Source organism: Podarcis melisellensis, assembly GCF_964234715.1.
Source record: "Podarcis melisellensis genome assembly, chromosome: 15".
In the NCBI taxonomy this organism is placed as follows: domain Eukaryota; kingdom Metazoa; phylum Chordata; class Lepidosauria; order Squamata; family Lacertidae; genus Podarcis; species Podarcis melisellensis.
Genome location: NC_138532.1, coordinates 30,862,250 through 30,886,147, shown reverse-complemented (window position 1 = coordinate 30,886,147; position 23,898 = coordinate 30,862,250).

The following is a 23,898-nucleotide window of genomic DNA, read 5'->3' as shown; positions in this document are numbered from 1 at the left end:
AAGTCCATTGAGTCTTATTTTGTCTTATATGTGAACTTGGAAAGGGAGCAGTGAGAGTCAATAGGATTTAATAATGTGAAAGAGATGGATGGATTAAGAATTTGAGGGGGGGTGGAATGGTTGAGAGTTAGAAGAAGAAAGAATAACAGTTTTTTTAACGAAACAAAAAAATCTGATTTCTCCTAGTGGGAAATGGATTTCTTCTGTTTTTTCCATCAATAATTTTTAGATGCAGTGGGTGATTGCCATCCCCCAGAAAACATGGGACTTCTTAAAGAGACATTATAAAGTTCTTCCTAAAGTTTATCGGAATCTCGATCTTGTCATTTCAATCCATCGGTTCAGGTCCTATCGTTTGGAGCTGCAGAAAGCAAGCTTGCTCATCTTCCACATGACAGCCATCCAGATATTTGAAGGTGGCAGTCATATCTCCTCTTGGTCTCCTCTTTTCCAGGCTAAACATACCCAGCTCCCTCAACCTTTCCCCGTAAGGCATGGTTTCCAGATCCTTGATCACCTTGGTCACCCTCCACTGTCATGTTCCAGCTGTCAATATCCTTCTTAATCTGTGGTACCCAGAACTGGACACCGTATTCCAGGTATGGTCGGTCCAAGGCAGAATAGAGTGGTACCATTAATTCCTTTCATCTGGACACTGTTATTCTGTTCACGTAGCCTAGAATATTTTCCACCATTTTAGGGGCAGGTGGCTTAGACACCTTGAAATGAAGGCACGGACTTTAGTCGTGTTCATTCATTTCAATGGGTCTTTTCTGAGCAGTGATGGCATGGGATACAACCCAACTCACTCCTGCGAGACTTGGCAAGGATGGCCATCAACCGAGATGGCTTTAAAAGAGGATTGGACAAATTCATGGAGGAAAAAACTATCAAAGGCCACTCATTGGCCATGACAGTTATTCTCTGCAGCAATGCTTCTGAAGGTCAGCTCCTGGAAACTGCAGAAGGGGAGAAGTCTCTTGGGCTCAGGTCCTGCTTGCTGGTTTCCTACAGGCATCTGGTTGGCCACAGTGAGAAGAAGGTACTGCACTAGATGGGCCATCGGCCTGATTCAGCAGGATCTTCTTGCTTTCTGCCCATGACTCCTCCAGCACATTGTGCAACATTATTAGGGCTGAAACAGATATACTTGAACCTAGAATTTTTAAGCATCTCATGTCATACCTGTATCTCTCTTTTGTGCATCTGAATCAGTTCAGCAGCCCCTTTTTGTGATATTCAACTTTCTGAATCTTTACCACCTCTCCCACCACATTCAGAGGCTGGGTTTTGTTATCGAATGTGTTCGCTGCCTACTTGAACATTTTAGCTTGTGTAACAAAAGAAGTTGCTTATGGAACAATCTGGCGAATTGTCTGCTAGATCAGAGCCTCCAGCCTAGCGCAAATCCCTAATAGCCATGGATCCAGACGGCCCAGTTATCAGGTGTTTTAGACAACCATCGAGCAAATAATGGGCTTTCTGTCATAAGCTGATAACCATGGGGGTGGGTGGCGGGGGCACTTCTGTTTCCAGATTCAGGATCTTCATGAAACCAGAACTATTATTGCTCTGCAAAAAGAAATCCAATTAGCATTTGGCGGCCTAACTTCTGCTCATTACCACATGTGAGATAAGAGGCCAAGGAGCTGTTCCTCTAATGCATTTCGCAGCCGAAACTGCCCACACATATTTCAAAAATAAATATTTGGTGAGAAAAGAGCCACGTGCTGATGAAAGGAATCTAAGGTCATGGTATTTCGACCAGGTTGAATGAGCAGTAGCTTGTGGGTAGCTGGCCTTGAGAGCTGGGAGGTCTGTAGGCTTATGGTTGGATCAGTGATGGAGGACTCGTGGGGTCATGCAGATGGACCTCAACTGCCATCACCTAGACACTCATCAGGGCTGAACTGGCAGTGATGGACCAGCAATTTGACCTTGGGGTCATGGTGGATAGCTCAACGAAGTTGTTACCCCTGGCTGCAGAAGCTGGGGAAAAGGTAAATTCCATGTTGGGGTCATTAGGAAAGGAATTGAAATTAAAACTGCCAATATTATAAAAATCCATGGTGCAACTGCACTTGGAATACTGCAAACAGTTCTGGTGGCCCCACCTCAAAAAGAATATTTACAGTTGGAAAAGGTTCAAAAAAGGGCAACTGCAATGGTCAAGTAATGCCCCTGTGAGGAAATGTTGCAGCATTTGGGTCTTTTTAGTTCAGAGAAAAGGCAAAGAAGGGTCTGTCCCCACTTCTCTTGTCCCATGCCTAGAAGGTGTGAGTCCAAGCAGTCATGGAGGCGCAGGTCAATTCTGTGTCCAGGGTGGCTGTCTACCAGCTCCATCTGGTATGCAGGCTGAGATCCTACCAGCCCACAGACTGTCTTGCCAGAGTGGTGCATGCTCTGGTTATCTCCCGCTTGGACTACTGCAGTGCACTCTACTTGGGGCTACTTTTGAAGCTGACTCGGAAACCACAACTAATCCAGAATGTGGCAGTTAGACTGGTGACTGGGAGTAGCCACCAAGACCATATAACACCAGTCCAGAAAGACCTACATTGGCTTCCAGTTTCCGAGCACAATTCAAAGTGTTGGTGATATCCTTTAAAGCCCTAAATGGCCTAGGCCCAGTATACCTGCCTCCACCCCCATCGTTTAGCCCAGACACTGAGGTCCAGCGCCAAGGGCCTTCTGGCAGTTCCCTCACTGCGATAAGTGAAGTTACAGGGAACCAGGCAGAGGGCCTTCTTGGTACAGTAGTGGTGCCTGCCCTGTAGAACACCCTCCCATCAGATGTCCAGGAAATAAAAAACTATCTATCTTTTAGAAGACATCTGAAGGCAGCCCTGTTTAGAGAAGTTTTTAGTGTCTGATGTTTTATCGTGTTTTTAATATTCTGTTGGGAGCCAGTCAGAGTGGCTGGGGAAACCCAGCTAGATGGGCGGGGTATAAATAACAAAATTGTTGTTGTTGTTTTCTGCTTGTTTCATGCTTTCTAGGCCAGGGTCGGAGTGATTTTCCACAGAAAACCCAGGTAAAAAGTGGGTTTTTCCAGCATGGAAAGCGGAAGTGTGGACAAGCCTTGAGAGGTGGCATGATAGATTTTTAATTTTTTTTAAGGGGGTGTGGAATAGAGGAAGTGGTTGGAGAAAAGGCTTCCTCCCTCTCTCATTAAACTAGACATCACGGACCTCCAATGAAGCGGAAAGTTGGAAGATTCAGGACAGAGAAAAGATATTATTCATGCAGCGCATAGTTAAACTATGGAACTCCCTCTGACAGGAGTTAGTGATGGCCACCGACTTGGATGGTTTAAAAGAGGAATGGAGAAATTCGTGAAGGATAAGACTATCAATGACTACTTAGCCATGATGACTGTGCTCTGCTATCATGGTCAGAGGCTGTAATTCCATGGAAACAGACCCTTAGTTAGCGCTTGGAAGCCCTGGAGTTTCTCCCCACTCAGAGAGCCAAGCCATCCACCTGCCATCTAGAGGGGGTCATCAAGCGTTAGAGGCTTTAGGTTGTGGGTAGGCAAACTAAGGCCCGGGGGCCAGAACTGGCCCAATCGCCTTCTAAATCTGGCCCGCAGACGGATTGGGAATCAGCGTGTTTCACATGAATAGAATGTGTCCTTTTATTTAAAATGCATCTCTGGGTTATTTGTTGGGCATAGGAATTTTTTCATTTCCCCCCAAAAAATATAGTCTGGCCCCCCACAAGGTCTGAGGGACAGTGGACCGGCCCCCAGCTGGAAAAGTTTTCTGACCCCTGCTTTAGGTCAAACCTGGGGTCCTGGCAAGTTCACCCCATGTTTAATCATCAGACCAGGTCTGCTATTGTGGGGCTACATCCGCTATGACCCTCAACTGTCCCGTTTAAATTGGGATATTCTGTTTCAGGTGCCGCAATCTCATGTCCATTATGTGACTCACCCAGGAGCACGGCCCTAGAATATGTCTGTCCTGCTTTTCCCCGGCAACATGTTGAACGGTATTCATCCGCACCTGCCCCTTTGTCTCTCCATAATCCCTTTCTCGAATCCGTGAGCCTGCCCTTTACTGGGAGCAGAGATGCAGGAGGCTTTTGGAGGTCACCCCTTTGCACGGAGTGGCTCGATACAGCTGCATTCAGCAGAAACAAAGGCACCACCAGAAAGATCAGCCGGGTCTGCCTCTAACCCGGCCCTCCCTGATGCAATAATTGTGAGCCCCCAGCTGGAGCCTGCCCAAAGATCAGCAGCTGACAGAGACATGGAGGGGTGAGGTGGGGGACGGCTGTGAGGAAATGGGGAGGCAAAATCCTGATAATTGTGGGCGATCAAGGCCTTTTAACCAGGCCATAAATCAATGGCAGCTGCTGAGACAATGGGAGACAGCATTGATTTTCCATTTGCAGGCCTTGGGGATGGAGAGAGGCATTCTGGCGGGCAGACTCCTGTTTGCAGAGCGGGCTTGGCTGCCTGCTTGCTGGCATGAGGACCATCAGGGGAGAGGGGGAGAGGGTTCAGCACATCTCAGCGACAGCCCTGGAGGGACGCAGGCAGAGGCTGACCAGAGGCCTTGATCATTGGCCTTGAGCTTGCAGCGGTGCAGCTCAATATCTGGGTGGTCTCCAGCGGTGGTTCTATGCTGGCAGAAGGGCAGCCACAATATAAGAACCTAAGAAGTGCCTGTAGGAACTCAGTCCAGCATCCTGTGCTCACAGGGGCTGACCAGGTGCGTGCGGGAAACCAGCAAGCAGGACCTGAGTGCAGGAGCCCACTCACCTCCTGCACTCTCCATCCACTAGGATTCAGAAACATTACTGCCTCTGACCACGGAGACAGAACATAGCCATCAGGACTAGTAGCCACTAGTGTTGCCACATGTCCCTAGAAAAGCAAAACCACCCTGTTTTGGGACAAAAGCTTCCTCTGTCACTTTTGGACTTCAAACAGGATGCATTTCCCCACGTATTCGATGTTGGCCAGCCCAAAATAATTGCTGCATTGCTGTCGGTGAAGCTGATGAGCCCAGCCCAGGATGAGTGACAATAGAGAGAAGGATGAAGGAGTGAATTCCTCTCCTTCTGTCAACCTCTCCTTCCTTCCCTCTCTTTGGTGCTCCTCCTCAGCCACCATCTGCCGGTATAGCATAGGTCCACCACAGCTTGCCCCCCTCCACTGCCCCAACCGGACCTCTCCTTCTCCCTCCTCCCTCCTCTACCTCTGCGTTTGAGTCACTTCCACTGCCAGCATGGGCGAGAAGCTTGAGCTGTGGCTCAAGTTGCCCATGGGATCCAGCCATCTACCCCCATCCCCTGCCCGTCTATGTGAGTCAAGGGGAACAGCTAGACTGGTGACTGGGAGCGGTCGCCGAGATCATATGACACCGGTCCTGAAAGACCTGCATTGGCTTCCAGTACATTTCCGAGCACAATTCAAAGTGTTGGTGCTGACCTTGAAAGCCCTCAATGGCCTCAGTCCAGTATACCTGAAGGAGCATCTTCACCCCCATCATTCAGCTCCAAGGTCCTTCTGGCGGTTCCCTCACTGCAAGAAGTGAAGTTACAGGGAACCAGGCAGAGGGCCTTCTTGGTGGTGGCGCCCGCCCTGTGGAACGCCCTCCCATCAGATGTCAAGGAAATAAACAACTATCTGACTTTTAGAAGCCATCTGAAGGCAGCCCTGTTTAGGGAAGTTTTTAATGTTTGAAGTTTTATCATGTTTTTAATATTCTGTTGGGAGCTGCCCAGAGTGGCGGGGGGAAATGGCAGCCGAGTTAAAGAAACTGTGCTTCTCATGGTGAGCCTCTCACTGCCACCCAAGAAATGTTGGAGGGCAGTCTGGGGCTGATGGGAGTTGTGGTCCAATAGGCACTAGAGGGCAGCAACTTGGCCAAGGCTGAGCTAGGCAATGGAGAAGACCAACTCTTAGAGAGGCTAGCCATTTCCTTATGCATCCTTCGGCATTTTCTGGAACGCATCCATTCATCAAGGAAATGGACCGGTGTCCCTTCCTGGCTTGGCTGGAACTCAATATTTGAGCTGCTTAGTGAGGAACGGGCGGTGGGCACTCAAGATAATGATGTCAGGAAGTTCCATTAATGTTCTGCAGAGGCAAAGGCTCCTGCTACACCTGTTTGAATTAAGCATCTCTAATGAGAGGGGGACAGAGCAGGCTAGTACCAGTCTGTTCCACATGCATGCCTTCGTCAGTCTGTTCTGCATACATGCATTCATAATCCGCTTCCTGCATTTTTCTGAGGATTTAGAACAGGGGTAGGCACGTGGTAGGATTTAGAACAAGGGACGTGGATTAAACCACAGAGCCTAGGACTTGCCAATCAGAAGGTCGGCAGTTCGAATCCCCATGACGGGGTGAGCTCCCGTTGCTTGGTCCCTGCTCCTGCCAACCTAGCAGTTCGAAAGCACATCAAAGTGCAAGTAGATAAATAGGTACCACTCCAGTGGGAAGGTAAACAGCGTTTTCGTGCGCCGCTCTTGTTCGCCAGAAGCAGCTTAGTCATGCTGGCCACATGACCCAGAAGCTGTACGCCAGCTCCCTCGGTCAATAAAGCGAGATGAGCGCCGCAACCCCAGAGTCGGACACGACTGGACCTAATGGTCAGGGGTCCCTTTACCTTTACTTTAGGCAACTTAAGGCCTAAGGGCTAGATGTGGCCCAATTGCCTTCTTGATTCCAGCCCATGCACGGTCCAGGATTCAGTGAGTTTTTTAATAAGTAGAATGTGTCCTTTTATTTAAAATGCACCTCTGGGTTATTTGTGGGGCATAGGAATTTGTTCATAGTTTTTTTCAAAATATAGTCTGGCCCACCACATGGTCTGAGGGATGGTGGACCAGCCCACAGCTGTAAAAAGGTTGCTAACCCCTGATTTAGAATATGCACACAAAAAACAGCATTTATCTATGCACCGCAACCCATTTTTTAATGCATTGGGACACAAAACATATATTTTTAAATACATTATCTCTTGCGGTGTGCATTCCTATACCTATTTCACCCCAAAAATATATTCATTTTGTGATGCATTTTGGCACATCTTTTGAGCCAAGAACTCTCTTGCAAAGCGCGGCAGAGTGTACTCCATAGGACAACTGCACTTTGGTCTAGGAGAGATTTGCTTTATTCAGCTCATATTTGTTTGTAGCCTGTTAAGTCCTACTCAAAGTGCACCCACTGAAATTAATGGATATGGCTAACTGAGATTAACTGGGATCCATTGATTTCAATGGGTCTACACCAAACAGGACTTGGTTGGTTACCACCCGTGAGGAATAAAATTCTAAGAATATTGTCATTTCATTGCGGGATCAATAGCTTCTCAGTTGCCAAGCCTTTTAATGGATTTGCATTCTTTCTGGAGTCTAGTTCCACTGTTTGCTTCTCTGCCAATTCCGTTGTCTCTGTCTGTGGGGCCTGTGTTGGCTTTTCCCTTTTAAAACAAAGATTTGTCACCATCTCGCTGTGAGAACAGCAATCATGTAGGCGATGCAGGTTTCAGAATAGGTATTCAAACCCTTTAAGTATGGGTTTGGGTGACAATTTCCCAGGGTTATCCACAGACAAGAGGGGTTTATTTTTGGAAGTCGGAAAAGTAAATTCATGCTTAACTGAATTCTCTGAAGAATGCGATCGGAAGGAGCAATCTCCTAAACCCACGCCTTCTCACCCCACCCCACCCCAGCTTATCCCTCCAGCCCCCTACCTTACCCACTGTCAAAATTGAGAGGCAGTGTGGCATAGTAGTTAGAGTGCTGGACCAGGACCTGGGAAAGACCAGGGTTCAAATCTATACCTAGCCATAAAGCTCAATGGGTGACTTTGGGCCTATCATTGCCTTTCAGCCTAGTCTACCTCACAGGGTTGTTGTGAGGATAAAACAAGGATGGGGAGAAGAACTATGTACACTATGTTGGAGCTCCTTGGAGGAAAAGCTGTAATATAAATACAATGAATGAATGAATGAATGAATGAATGAATGAATGAATGAATGAATGAAGTTTTCATCTCCCCAAGCTCTCTGTCTTTAACCCTTGTCATAGCATTCCAGATTTCATGCAATCGCCTCCCAGACTCTTCAAAAATAAACAAAGCATGTTATTTTATTGTGCGAGGGTTGGATCCAGACCAGGACCATTTTCAAGGGTTCAGAAGAATGTGTGATAGACTCGTCATGTCAAGAAAATGGAAATCAGATAAACCAGCTAACATTCTGCAAAGGTGTAAAAAATGTATGGTAGATGAGCATGGGGGGGATTATGTATTATGAAAGAAATATTGACTGATATGCACCAGACATATGGATTGGAAAAAGCAGAATCTGTTAATTATCAGAATGTAACATTCTAGGACAATGAACGGCCTTGTCGCTTGTAAAATCTCATACCCTGCTTAAAGTATAATACCAACCAAGCAAAGCTAAGAATTGTCCACGACACTCTTCTAAAACCATAACTGCCTTTGTATGAATGCACATTATGAAATTATATTTCATGTTTACATATATCGATAATATATTGTGGGTCTTTTGCAATGGTTTCATATTTGCATTTTTTTTTTAAACGAGAAAAGAATGCATGGAGCTTGTGCAGAGGAGGGCGACCAAGGTGATGAAGGATCTGGAAAACAAGCCTGATGAGGAACAGTTGAGGGAAATGGGTATGTTTAGCCTGGAGAAGAAAAAACTGAGAGGTGATAAGGTAGCCATCTTCAAATACTCAAAGGGTCATCACACACGGGAAATGAAGCCAGCTCCTTTTCTGCAGCTCCAGCAGGGATCATTCTGCTTTAACTCAGGGGCATGCTCTAATGGGTAGGCAAACTAAGGCCCGGGGGCCGGATCCAGCCCAATCGCCTTCTAAATCCGGCTGGGAATCAGCATGTTTTTACATGAGTAGAATGTGTGCTTTTATTTAAAATGCATCTCTGGGTTATTTGTGGGGCATAGGAATTCGTTCATTTTTTTCCTTCAAAATATAGTCTGGCCCCCCACAAGGTCTGAGGGACAGTTGACTAGCCCCCTGCTGAAAACGTTTGCTCTAAACACAAGTAAGCTTGGACCCATCCTTGATTAGAATCAGAGAATTGTGGTGTTAGAAGGGACCCTGAAGACCATCTTGTCCAACCCCCTGCAATGCAGGAACCTGCAGCTTTCCCATATGGGGATCAAACCTGCAACCTTGGTGTTATCAGTACCATGCTCTAACCAACTGAGCTATCCGGTTGTCTTTAAACATGTCTGTGCATCACTTTTAAGGGGCAGAAAGCCCATGTATCCAAGATCAGGCTGCTCTATGGAGCAATTGCAAGAAGGATGTCTCCGACCCAATGAGCTTGCAATCTACAGTTTGCTCCTCTTCAGCTGCTCAGCATCCTCCAGAATGCTCTGACCCCTCAAGGATGGTTCCTCCGCCCAGCTGCACATACACACTATTTCCTCGCACCTCCGAGAGGCTTCAAGTGAGTCAAATCTCTGTCATGCGGCTGGCAAAGAGAACCGAGGTTTAGTACCTGAGCGGCATAAGGAAATTAGTAAATGGAAGGATTAAATGGAAGTAAATTGGAGACACTTCCCAATATGAAGTATGATTTCTTTCTCCCCCTGCCCCGCTAAAAAGTACTTATTCCTCCCGCAATATAACTGTCAGAGAGAGCTTAATTCATTACCGTTTGAACAGCACGGAGGTTCTGTAAATTTGGAGTTCAATTTAATTTTCTCCTGGGAGGGGGACGGCGTTCGCTAAAAAGGCCTGCTTTTTAAAAAGAGAGGTGTTCGGAGACATGTAGGCAGGGAGACAGCGGCACGCACAGATTGTGCAAAATTGCAAAGCACTTTCCTTCCTTCTGCATGCTGCAGTTCTGTTTCCCTGTAAGAAAGGCACTTTGCAGGTGCTCAGGGAAAGGCACCCGGCTCTGTATGATTCTTGCACCTACAGACCCGTGAGTCTGAATTGGTATTGGGCTAAACTCCTGTTTGCTCAGCTTGGCCATTATGAATGTCACTGGGGCGCACTTATGATATGATACGATACAATACAATACGATAATCTTTATTCTCAGGCGGCTAGTCCTAGTCTTTATAACCCTGTAGAAGCTGAAAGAGTTCATTTCTGGGGTGTGCACTATCCTGCGCTATCTCTGCAGCTTTCTTATGGCACCTGGAAGCATAGATTTGATCCAAGGTGGGAAGAGCGCACCCATTATTCCCTCTGCAGTCGTTACAACCCTGAACTTGGGGGAAAGTGGGGAATCTCCTGCTACAGCAGAAGAGCAGAAGAGATGGAGAGACAGGCAAAAGCGTCGGTGGCTGTCAAAGGGTTCCATCATCACCACCACCACCATCGTCGTCGTCATTTTCCCCCCATTGCATTTATACCCCAGCTTTTTCTCCCAAAAGCTGAAAGTGGCATACATTGTTCTCCTCTTCATCGAATCCCCATAACAACCCTGTGAGGTAGGTTAGGTTCAGAGACAGTGACTGGCCCAAGGTCACCCAGTGAGCTTCATGCACTTAGGCAGGAAAACCAGCTGCACAAATATAAGATGGAGGACACCTGGCTTGCCAGCAGTACATGTTTCACAAGTTTCACATGAGTCAATAGTGTGATGCAGCAGCAAAAAAAGCTAATGCTATTTTAAACTGCATCACTAGACACTAGACATATGGTGTCCAGATTTGATGCATATAAAAGTAGGGCTGGCATATGTCTGCGATATCCCAGAATCAAGCTGACTATCAGTGCCTGGGCAGAAATCGAAAAAATGTCTTCTGTTTTTGCTCCTTTTTTTGCCAAAAAATAATTAAAAAGTAATTAAACCCTAATGGAATTAAATAAATAAATAAAACATTTTAAATCTATTAAAACAAAGATAATAAAAACTATTAAAAACCCTTTTAAAAAATCCAGTCAGCTGCCAAAGGCCTGTCAGAATGAAACAGTCTTCACCTGCTGACAAAAGGGCAGCAAGGAGGGAGCCAGTCTGGCTTCTCTAGGGAGGGAGTTCCAAAGCCTGGGAGCAGCCACCGAGAAGGCCCTCTCCCAAACCCTACCAGACTGGCCTATGAGGGCAGAAGGACTGAGAGAGGAGCCTTCCCAGACAATCCCAGAGCCTGGGCAGGTTCATATAGGAGAATATGGTCCTTCAGATAGCCTGGGGCTAAGCCGTATAGGGCTTTATAGGTCATAACCAGCCATATATCTAAACTATCTTCCCACAATAGTCTCCTTCTTCCAGTTGTAACTCATGAGAATTGCGCATACCACCACCACCTGCTCTCCAGAAGATCTCTCTCTCAAAGAATTCATCCTTTTTTTGTATATTATGCCTTGGGTAGAATGTTCTAATTTTCATGACTAATTCCTTTCCCCCCCCTTTTTCTTTTTCAGCTTGCTGGCCCTACACTTAAATTAGCCAGAGGTCAGGAGAGCTATTTCTTCAGCTGTGAAAAGCCTCGCTGGTAATTTTCTCTTATTTCTTTTCTTTCTTTCTTTTTTTCAAATAAACTCTCTTAACGGGTGCTGTGGGCAATGCTTTGTAGGAAAACACATCCTAATAGGCGTAATTGAATGCACCACAGACAGCCTGAAACAAATGAGGAGGAGAACGAGGGAAGAAGATCTGCACACAAAACACACTCGCATGGACACAAGCGCATTTCGACAGAGGCCAGTCTTCAGTTGCAGCTACATTTGAGGTGGACAGAAATGTTTCAGTCATTTTTGCCAGCATCCCAAAAAATGCTTTGGGATGTGTGTATGTATCCCCACCCCACCCAGCCTAGCTTGTGGTGTTGGTGGGAATGTATTTTGTTTATTTATAGAGCAAATTTATATCCGATGTGTTAATGGAAGACCTCAAAGGGATCCACAATCTTTCCAAAATGCATGGATTATGTTCAAATACATCATATTGTATGTTAAAAAGGTAAAGGTAAAGGACCCCTGGCACTTAAGTCCAGTCGCAAACGACTCTGGGGTTGCGGCGCTCATCTCGCTTTACAGGCCAAGGGACCCGGCGTTTGTCCGCAGACAGTTTTTCCGGGTCAGGTGGCCAACATGACTGAGCTGCTTCTGGCGAAACCAGAGCAGCGCACGGAAACACCATTTGCCTTCCCGCCGGAGGGGTACCTATTTATCTACTTGCACTGGTGTGCTTTCAAACTGCTAGGTTGGCAGGAGCTGGGACTGAGCAACTGGAGCTTACCCTGTCGCAAGGATTCAAACCGCTGACCTTCCGATCGGCAAGCCCAAGAGACTCAGTGGTTTAGACTACAGCACCACCCACATCCCTCATATTGTATGCTATCTACACCTATTTCCCTCTCTCTTCATATGGAAGATGGTGCAAGCTTGTTTTTCCTCGTTCTCCAGAGTGTAGGACACAAACCAATAGAGTCAAACGACAAGATAGGAGATTCCGACTCAACATTAGGAAGAGCTTTCGGATGGTGAGAGCCGGCTGACAGAGGAAGAGACTCCCTTGGAAGGTGGTAGACTGTTGCATTTGAAGTTTGATGGCTGTCTGTCAGGGATTCTTTGGCCGCAATTCATTTACTGCAGGGGATTGTACTAGATGACCCTTGCGGTCCCTTCCAACTCTACAATTCTATGATGATGATGATGATGATGATGATGATGATGATTTATTTATACCCCACCCATCTGGCTGGGTTTCCCCAGCCACTCTGGGCGGCTTCCAACAAAAGATTTAAAATACATTAAAACATCAGTCATTAAAAACAGTTTAAGGAAAACTTCAGATGTCTTCTAAATATCATATAGTTGTTTATTTCTTTGACATCTGATGGGAGGGTTTCCACAGGGCGGGCGCCACCACCAAGAAGGCCCTCTGCCTGGTTCCCTGTAACCTCACTTCTCACAGTGAGGGATCCGCCAGAAGGCCCTCGGCGCTGGACCTCAGTGTCCCAGCTGAACGATGGGGGTGGAGACGCTCCTTCAGGTATACTCTGCTGATTTAGTGAATAACCCTTCCCCAAACCCAGAACATACAGCTGAAGGATGCAGCTCTTTATCCTGTCTTTAGACATTGGAGGTGTCTGTTTTTAAGACTCAGCTTGTTTCTGTGATTGATTTCTAGTTTTCATCTTGGGCTTTAATGTTGCAACCTGCAACTTAGAGGGAAGGGTGGGTAAATAATAATAAAGAATAATGCAATAAATATATTCTGTTTATATCAAATATTCTATTTATATCTTAAGTCTTCTCAATGGCGGCAGGCAAACAGCCTGGATATCATATCCTCTGCTGTTGATAGCTAGCTTGGAAGTGAGTGGCTATCGGTGTCAGAGGGGTTGGCGGAAATCCCACACTCCTCTGTCGTTTGCTAGAATAGTTGCACAGAGGGATAGCTTAGTTGTTAGAGCATGAGATTCTTGATCTCATGGCTGTTGGTTCGAGCCCCACCTTGGGCAAAAGATTCCTGCTTTGATGGGGGTTGGACTAGATGACCCTTGTGGTCCCTTCCAGCTCTAAGAACCTGTGATTCTGAGAGTCCATGCAAGAGAAGCTATCATGCAACTGGAGCTACCGTTCCATCTTCCAGCAGTGCATGAGCGGTTTGAGCATTATCGGCTGCCTGAGGCAAAAGGCAATCCGTTGCCGTCAAAGCTCGCTCAGAACTCCCAAATCCCATGTAGAAATCCATTAAAAACAGATCCCCGCTCCATCCCTATTCTTTGCATATCTGGGCACCATCTAGGCAAAACGGTGGGCGGGAGGATGGGGGGAGAGATAGAGAAGCCCATGGACGCAAGAGCGAAAAATGAAATATATGTAGCATCTTATTAGCAAAGGACATCTGAGCCTCTAATTAAAATTTGCCTAATGACCCAGCTTCTTCGTCATTTTCACTATCGCAGACATTAATTTGCAGTGACAAGTACTTAGGCAAAGGCAAAATTAATTCCTCTTTTGGAAAAAAAGGGGGGACGAAAGCATTAGAGTGGCTCCGCATCTATTTCACATTTGGCTGGGGGGGGGGAGATTTGCAGTGAGAATGAGGAGTTTGATGTTGTGGAAAGGGGCCCCTGGCTTATCCTTGAAGTCCTGCTACACCCAGACCGTGAAAATCCTGCTATAGCAGCATGGCTAGGATGAGACGGGCTTGGGGGACGAGGAAGGGCTGGGGGTCATTGGTAAGGAGGAGAGAGGAAGTGGATTCAGCTTGCAATTAAAAGCAAACTTTTGTGTGGCAGGAATATCCGCCTTGAACATGAACAATCTTGGGTGCAGCCACATTTGGAGTATGCATTTGGTTGTCTCACCTCAAAAGGGATATTCTAGAATTTGGAAAGGTTCAGAAAAGGGCAACCAAAATTATCAAGTGAGAGGAGCAACTCCCCTACAAAAAATGTTTGCAGTGCTTACGGCTATAGAGAAAAGGCGAGTAAAGAGGCGACATGATAGAAGTTTATAAAACGAGCATGGCATAGAGCAGGGGTCAGCAAGGCTTTGTCAGGAGCTCGTCCTACACTCAAGTAGGACCCTGGCAGAGACACATGCCCGACTGGCATGTTCTCTCCCTCCTGGTCGTTCATTCAGGAGCTTCAAAAGCTTTCTTCAGCCCGAACATCACAGCGACCGATGCCAACAGACATCGGCACACTTAGGGATCTACAGGGTCTTTGCAGCTTGCATAACAGAACCCCAGCAACTCAGCATTTTGGCTAATCTACTTTATTTACATATAAACACACACGGAGCACTGCAACATGGCTCCCTCTCTCTCTCTAGCATCAGACAGCAAAGAGAAAAAGGACAAAGGACAATAGTCCCACTTCACGGAACACAGTAACACAAACATCCTGTCTCCGTCAATTCCCACTCTGTGGAGTCAAAACATACACCGTCATGTGATAGACAAAAATCCCATGACTGTAATCATGAAGCAAGAATTCTAACAGGCTTACTGGGCATGGGCCAGATCACCCCTGCGGAGAACCTCCGTGGGCTGGGCCAGTGCAGCACAACGCCAGAAATTGCTTCTGCACAGGCATGATTTCCGGCATCTGGGCATGCGCAGAAGCGATTTCCGGTGCCACAAACATGCACAGATGTGATTTCCAGCGGCTGGGCATGCGCAGAAGCGATTTCCAGAGCCACAGAAGAAAGTCCCCATGCCGCGCTGTGCCGGTTTAACGCGGGGCGCAGGGACTCACCGAGCAGGTGGCTCGATTCAGGGGCGGTTCATGGGCCAGTTAAACGACCCTCGTGGGCTGCTTCCGGCCCATGGGCCTTAGGCTGCCGACCTCTGGCATAGAGAAAGTGGATAGAGGAAAGTTTTTCTCCCTCTCTCATAACACTAGAAGTTGTGGACATCCAATGAAGCTGAATGTTTGGGAGATTCAGGACAGGTGAAAGGAAGCCCTTCTTCCTCCAGTACATAGTTAAACTATGGAACTCCCTCCCACAGGAGGCAGTGAGGGCCACCAACTTGGATGGCTTTAAAAAGAGGATTGGAGAAATTCATGGAGAAGAAGAGGACTATTTATGGAACTGGTCCTGTTGGCTCTGCTCTGCCTCCACAATCAGAGGCAGCAATGCTTCTGAATACCAGTTGCTGGAAACCGCAGGAAGGGAGAAGGCTCTTGTGCTTGGAATCTGTTTGAGGGTTTCCCACAGGCATCTGGTTGGCCACTGGGAGAAGAGGATGCTAGACTAGATGAGCCAGAGGCCTGATCCAGGAGGCTCGTCTTATGTTCTTAAGAAGAAGTGCTTGGATATATGGTCCCTACAGTTTATTCCAAGGCATGGATTTTGCGAAAGTATATTTACGTAGTCAGGTGCTCTTTATAATTCTGCTGGACTAATAGTGATTGGAAAGTGATGTTAAAACTGCATCGTCATTGTTTTTAATTTGGCATGTCTGTGTGTGCATTGAAATTTACAAATTTCTCCTGGAAAGCAGCAGGAGGCATAACTTTCTCTTGTTTGTGCCTTTCATTCCTATCAAGAAGCACTTTGAAGGAGCTGATGGTGCCTGCCCTGCTCATTTGAAACCAGCCAGGATTTCCGCCGTCGCTTCTGGGTCTCTCGTGCAATCCTGGCTCATTAAATGACTCTTTTGCTTGGGTCTGATGGCTGTTCCCTCTGACTCTTCCCTGAACCAGAAGCAGAAGTTAGCAACTTGAACCAGCTCAGTCAAGTAGAACTTAAGATTCTTAATCTCAGGGTTGTGGGTTCAAGACCCACATTAGGCAAAAGTTTGCTGCATTGCAGGGGGCTGGACTAGATGACCCTCAGGACCCCTTCCAACTCTACAATTCTATGATTCTATGAACCTCTCTCTGGGCGATGGCAGAAGTCCCCAGAATGTCCCTGTCAACCTGTGCTAAGCCAGTAATCAGCACCATCCTGCCAAAAGAAGTGGCTCAGATAATTCAATCACCCAAGGGTCCCAATTCCTTCCACCATGGTTGGAGGCAGCAATGCTTCTGAACACCAACACCTGAGGAGGAAAGGGCTCTTGCACTCAGATCCTGACTATCCAGTTGGCCACTGTGAGGAGAGGATGCTAGACTAGATGGGCCATTGTCTTGATCCAGCAGGTCCTTCTTAGGTTCTTATGAATATAATGGCTTTTGCTGGATTCAAGCAGGAATCTGAATTTGATGATGTAGCCTGCGCTTTTGTTCATGTTTACGGCTTATTGCAACAGCTTTCTTTGAACGCCCCGTTCATCATCCCCGAAAGCAGTGGCCAAGCCGAGGCTGGTGGAGAGAGATCAGTGCATTATTAATGTTTATTTACAGAGGTCTTTGCAGGGAGCCGGCTGGGAGAAACTCATAATCATCTTGGATGCTTTCCCCTCTGAAATGGGAAGACACTCAAAACATCAATAAGTGAGCACACTGTACATACAGACGCACTCTCTTGCATTACACAGATCGACCCTCGCTGACTTCTGTCGCTGAGCACTAGCAGCGCATGGTAAACATCTTTGTCCTCGTTCAGCAAAGCACTGGCCTCTTATTCACACGTGTGAAAATGGGAATCTGGAAGGGGAAAATACTGTGAACCATCCCTCGGATCTGGGTAGGGGTACGGCTCATTTGCTTGGCAAGAGATGTGGAGCTCCCTTACCTTGCTCAGACCGAGTCAATGAACAAGTTGCGTTAGAGACGGGGAAGAAATCCCCTCACATCACATTTTAATGTTTGAGCTTCATGTAATCATAGGGTGGCAGGGATCCCAAGGGTCATTGAGAGAGCCAGTGTGGTGTAGTGGTTAAGAGCGGTGGACTCATAATCTGGTGAACCAGGTTCGCGTCCCTGTTCCTCCACATGCAGCTGCTGGGTGGACCTTGGGGCTAGTCCCACGTCTCTGAAGTCTCTCAGCCCCACTCACCTTACAGAGTGCTTGTTGTGGGGGAGGAAGGGAAAGGAGAATGTTAGCCGCTTTGAGGCTCCTTAGGGTAGTGATAAAGCAGGATATCAAATCCAAACTCTTCTTCTTCTTCTTCTTCTTCTTCTTCTTCTTCTTCTTCATCATCTATCCAACCCCTTGCAGTGCAGGAATCGCAGCTAAGGAATCCCCGATGGATGGCCACCCAACCGCTGTTTTCAAGGAAGGAGAGTCCACCACCTTCTCAGGGAATCCATTCCACAGTCAAACAGCTCTTACCATTGGAAAGTTTTTTCTACCATTTAGGCGGAATCTCCTTGCTTGTAACTTGAATCCATTGGTTCGGGTTCTCCCCTCTGGAGCCAGCAGAAAACAATCTTGCTCCATATTCCATGTGACAGCCCTTCAGGTGTTTGAAGATGGCTCTCACATTACCTCTCGGTCTTCTCCTCAGGATAAACATGGGCAGCTCCTTCAGCCATTCCTCCTAAGGCATGGGTAGGCAAATTAAGGCCCAGGGGCCGGATCTGGCCCAATGGCCTTCTAAATCTGGCCAATGGACAGTCTGGGAATCAGTGTGTTTTTACATGACTAGAATGTGTGCTTTTATTTAAAATACATCTCTGGGTTATTTGTGGGGCATAGGAATTTAAACCTTTATCCTCCCCAAAATATAGTCTGGCCCCCCACAAGGTCTGAGGGACAGGGGACTGGCCCCCTGCTGAAAAAGCTTGTTAACCCCGGTCTAAGGCTTGGTTTTGAAACCCTTCATCATCTTGGTTTCCTTTGTCTGCACACCTTCCAGCTTGTCAAGATCCTTCTTAAACCATGGTGCCCAGAAATGGATAGCGTACTGAATTTATCTTTTGCTTTATATTGTAAGTCACTTTAAGGGGGAAAAAGTGACGAATGTAAGTCCAATTAATTATAATAATCCTAATCCCCATTTGCACTTCCAAAATGTAAACACAGCTATCCTTCAAAATGCACACAAAAGCTCTACAAAAACCTGTATATTCTTAGAGAAGTTTGCACAAAAATGCATATTAGCAAAACCTGGCTCAGGGTCACCCGCACTGGCTGGCAGATGCTCTCTGGAGTTCTCAGCAGGCAGTCTTTCCCAGCCCCCTACCTGGAATATTATTTATTTATTTATTTATTTATACCCCGCCCATCTGGCTGAGTTTCCCCAGCCACTCTGGGTGGCTCCCAATCGAGTGTTAAAAACAATGCAGCTGGAAATGCTATTGAGGCTTGAACCAGGGTCCGCCAGCATGCAAAACAATGCTCTGCCATTAAACTACCAATTTCCCCCTAACATAGGAAGCTGCCATATTGCAGAGTTGGATCATTGGGGGCATCTAGCTCACTGTTGTCCACACGGACTGGCAGTGGCTTGTCAGGGTTCCAGGCAGAGAGTCTTTCCCAACTCCCTACCTGTAGGTACCAGGGACTGAACCTCAAACCTTCTGCATGCAAACCCAGATGCTCCACCACTGAGCTAGGTTAGCACCCTCCTTCATCATCTCTCTTGATTACCTGTGATTCCTGCATTGCAGGGGGGTCAGACTAGATGACCCTCGGAGCCCATTCTAACTCTACAATTCTATTATTCTACAGTGGTACCTTGGTTTATGAATTTAGTCCACTCTGGAAGTCCGTTCTTAAACCAAAGTGTTCTTAAACCAAGGTGTGCTTTCCCATAGCAGCGGGGGACTCAATTTACAAATGAAACACACTCAACAGGAAGTGAAACATGTTCTTATTCCAAGGCAAAGTTCACAAACCAAAGCACCTACTTCTAGGTTTGCAGCGTTCTTAATCCAAGTTGTTCATAAACCAAGCTGTTCTTAAACCAAGGTACAACTGTATGTCTGTCCCCAATGTTTTCTTTTTGTCTTCCCTTCTTTCCTTTTTCTTCTGACCGTCCAATACGCCAATGGCCTGGACTCAGCCTGGCTCACCTTTGGCCCAGGTAAACCCTCCTCAGGTCATATCAGTATATGTGGCTGTATTTCACTGGTTGTCTGCCTGGAAAAGCACATAAATCCTACCAGGGATGAAAGAGGACCACAAAAAGATTGATAAAGATTATGCAAAATACGTCCTGGTTCCTTTCTCCCTCCCTCGTCTGCCTGTGCAAATTACCCCATTATTCTCTTCCCTTAGGATTCCTGATTGTCCTTATTTCTTCTTTTGAGCTAAAACCATCCATGCATTAAATTAGTTCTCATCTTCAAAATAGCTTGATTGCCTCCTCCCAACTCCGGCTAATACAGGCTTCCCAGAGAGCATCAGGAAATAAAATTGGGGAATAAGGCAGGGGACCTGGGAGCAATGCAAGAGGGGAAAAGGGAATCCCACTGTGAGAGAAATCCGTTCTGAAGAACAAGCCTCGCTTGGGTGAGGGATGGGAAAGGAAGTCAATTCAGTTCAATTTTATCAATTTTCTGAAGCAATGTGGGAATTGAAATGGACATGTGGTGCCCAGAATGGGAACAGAACTCCCAGTTTCCCCTTTTCATAGAATCGCAGAATTGTAGAGTTGGAAGGGATCCCCAAGGATCATCTAGTCTGACCCCCTGCAGTGTAGGAATCACAGCTAAATAAGTCCTGGCAGATGGCCCTCCAACCTCTGCTTAAAAACCTCCAGGGAAGGAGAGTCTGCCACCTTCTGAGCTGTTCCACTGCCAAACAGTGGTCTCTTGGAGGAACCCACTGAGCAGGTCGTCATTGTTTCAGCACCATGGAGAGCTCCCAGGGAGAAACTGTGTGAGAGCCAATAAACAGTGTTTACCCTCCCAGAAAATTCTTCCTAAGCTTTTTTTGGAACCTCCTTTCCCTGTGGTTTTGTCTGGCCTGATTCGGCAACTCTGACAGGAGCTCAGCCCCACAGCTCCTAGCAAAGCCCCAACAACCCCTTTCCCTCCTGAGCATTCGCTTGTGATGAAGAAATTATCAGTCAATCACTGCTAACTCTTTGAAAGCAATCCGCTTGAAAGTCTGCCACGGTTCCCCATTTACTTTTGTAGCTCAATCGACTGTGGGGCCCCTTTACACAGAGCAAAATCACAGCTCCCCTGCTGCAAGTTGCTTGCAATCCAGATTCCAGCAGCGGCGGGTGACACAGCAGGGGGAGAAAGAAAGGAGAAGGCCATGGAAACGGAGGGCGAATGTGCACAAATGCATTTATCCCCATTTAGATATTTAATCGGTCATGAAAATCTTTCCTCGCTTAATCACACCCATTTGATACACTGCGTCCCTGGGTGGTGTGCATATCCGAGAGCGTCCTCCCCACCACAGGAATACCTCTTTTTTAAACTGGACGGGAGCTTGTTTGCCGACTGCGACATAAGGAAATGTGTGGGTGTGTTCCTCGTGGGGCAAGGGCAACCTGGTGGGGTGTTGTCGCTGTTCCGCCACCCCCAGAATAGGAGCAAGTCTGCAAGGTGGGCGGACGCACAGCACAGATGTGTTTTTGTGACAAGTCGGGTGCTTGCATTGACAGGATTTTGCCGAAGTTGGAGAGAGGCCAGAAAAACTCTCAGATAAGGGGTGGGGGGTACTCATAAGGCTAACCTCAAAAATGATGTTGTCGAGTTGGAAAAGGTTCAGAAAAAGGCAAGCAAAATGATCATGGAGTAATGGCCCTGTGAAGCTGGGTTGCAGGATTTGAAGATTTTTAGTTTAGAGAAAAGGTAAGGGGAGATAGGGACGCGGGTGGCGCTGTGGGTAAAACCTCAGCGCCTAGGACTTGTTGATCGCATGGTCAGTGGTTTGAATCCCCGCAGCAGGGTGCGCTCCCGTCGTTCGGTCCCAGCGCATGCCAACCTAGCAGTTCAAAAGCACCCCCGGGGGCAAGTAGATAAATAGGGACCGCTTACCAGCGGGAAGGTAAACGGCGTTCCGTGTGCTGTGCTGGCTCTCCAGATGCAGCTTGTCACGCTGGCCACGTGACCCGGAAGTGTCTGCGGACAGCGCTGGCTCCCGGCCTATAGAGTGAGATGAGCGCACAACCCTAGAGTCTGTCAAGACTGGCTCGTACGGGCAGGGGTACCTTTACCTTTAAGGGGAGATATTATTATTATTAATTATTACTACTACTGGGACGCAGGTGGCACTGTCCTAGGACTTGCCAATCAGAAGGTCGGGGGTTTGAATCCCCGCAATGGGGTGAGCTCCCATTGTTCGGGCCCCAGCTCCTGCCCACCTAGCAGTTTCAAAGCACGTCAAAGTGTAAGTAGATAAATAGCTACCACTCTGGCGGGAAGGTAAACAGCATTTCCGTGCGCTGCTCTGGTTACCATAACCGGCTTAGTTGTGCTGGCCACATGACCCGGAAGCTCCCTCAGCCAATAAAGCGAGATGAGCCCCGCAACCCCAGAGTCGGCCACGACTGGACCTAATAGTCAGAGGTGCCTTTTCCTTTACCTTTGTTACTACTACTACTACTAATCACCCATCATCTGAAAGACACAAGGTGGTTTATAGTATCAAAACACAAAATACATTACATAACAGCAACAACAAAAGACACATTTAGAAGGTCATAGGTTGTTTAATCAGTCCCAATTTTATAAAATTATGTGTGGCATGGAGAAGGTGGACGGAGGAAAGTTTTTCTCCCTCTCCCTTACCACCAGAACTCATAGAGTCCCAATAGACTCTCATAGTTCATAGTTCAGCTCATAGTCAGTCTGTGGAACTCACTTCCACATGAGGCAGGGATGGCCACCAACTCAACTGGCTTTAAAAGAAGATGAGGCCGATTCATGGAGGAGAGGGCTACCAAGGGCTACTAGCCATAGTGGCTATGTTGTGCCACCAGAGGCATTAACCACAGGCCTGAGAGCTGATGGCGTTCTTCAGCTCATCAAGGGAGGAATGGACATCTAGCTCTTCTCGGTGTAGCAAGCATCCTTTTGCAGGGCACATGCTTGCAATGAGCCTCGCTCTTTGCAGTGATAACAAGCTCCATGCCCTTTATGCCGGCCTCAGACCAGTCAGGAATCTGTGGCTCTCTTTTGCCAAGACGTAGCTGTGTTGTAGATCACTTCTTCCATATGGTTCCACCTAGCTTTGACGCTGTCTTGGGGCAGCTCAGTAGAGCTTGTTCATCTGCAAAGCACTTCTTTTTAAGCAATCCACAAGTTGGTATAAACCTTTGGGACAGGTCTTTAGGGTTGTTGTTTTTAGAGAATTTGCAAATGCAGTAAAACTCCACCATTCTCTTGCAAAGGTGATTTGTTCCTCTTGCCAGTCTCAATTTGAGAGTCGGTCTTTTCATAAGGGAAATAAGTCACCCCGTCTTGAACCAATCATTCGCATTCATACTTTTTAAGTCCTTGTGGCTATAGCCATCCATACGGCCACTAAGAGAAATCCAATTAATGGTTTATCCACCGATACGGATTTAAATACAGATTCATTATTGCAAGCTCTGCAGACTTCGTGGCATGCCGATGACTGGTCTTTCTTATCTCGTTAAATGCTTGTTCTCCCAAATTTGCCACCTTTAGGCATGTCCACCACAAGTGCCTATAGCTGCCTCTGTCCCCACACCCTTGCCAGCACAGAGGTCAAGTATATTTATGCATAGATGAAAGTTTAACTGGGGTTAAATGCCATTTCTGCATTATCTTCAACCATTTTTTTTTGCTGTATATGTTGGAACCCTCTTTGTACCTAATATGGAGTTGTTTTCCACTTTAACGATCAGCCATTCATTTCACCTTTTACTGGTTCCTACCAGTTTTGTGGTCACATGGCATTCTTGTGTACGGGACAATGGCCTCACTAATAGTGGACTTAACAGTACTTGCACCTCACCTTCAAGGCCTTCCAGCTGATGCTGTTGAGAGCAGCTGCAGCCTGCAGTGAGAGGAAACGGGAGAGCTCTACCCCTCCCCTCCCGAGGCATAGTGTGCTTCAAAGTTTGGGTCTCTTGGAGGAACCCGCTGAGCAGGTAGTCATTGTTTCAGCACCATGGAGAGCTCCCAGGGAGAAACTGTATGAGAGCCAGTAAACTAAAGCTCAATCCAGACAAGAATGAGGCACCGCTGACAGGTGGTTCCCTAGACCAGATTGGTGGAAGGTGATCTGCTCCCAACATTTTTTGTTCTATTTTTATTTCATAGAAATTATGCGCTGCTTGATTGTAAGAACAAAAGCATAAAAACCTCAAAGGGGTTTACAAAAGAGAGGAAACAATTATCACCAAGGAAAATGAACAACAATAATTTAAGACCTTCGAAAAGTTAAAATAACAATAGACTAAAAGCAGATTAAAACTCACATCAACTTTCTAAGCATCTGGGGAGACTTGTATAAACAAAAATGTTTTTAGTACTTGCCAAAAAGAATACAGTGAAGGCACCTCTCTGATATCAATAGGCAAGGCGTTGCAAAGTGTAGGTGATGCCGCAGCCCCTCTAAAGGAGCAAGTACATACCTTGGGGGTACTCCTGGATCCATCACTGGCTTATGTGACCCTCGGTGGCACAGAGTGCCTTCCACCAGCTTGGC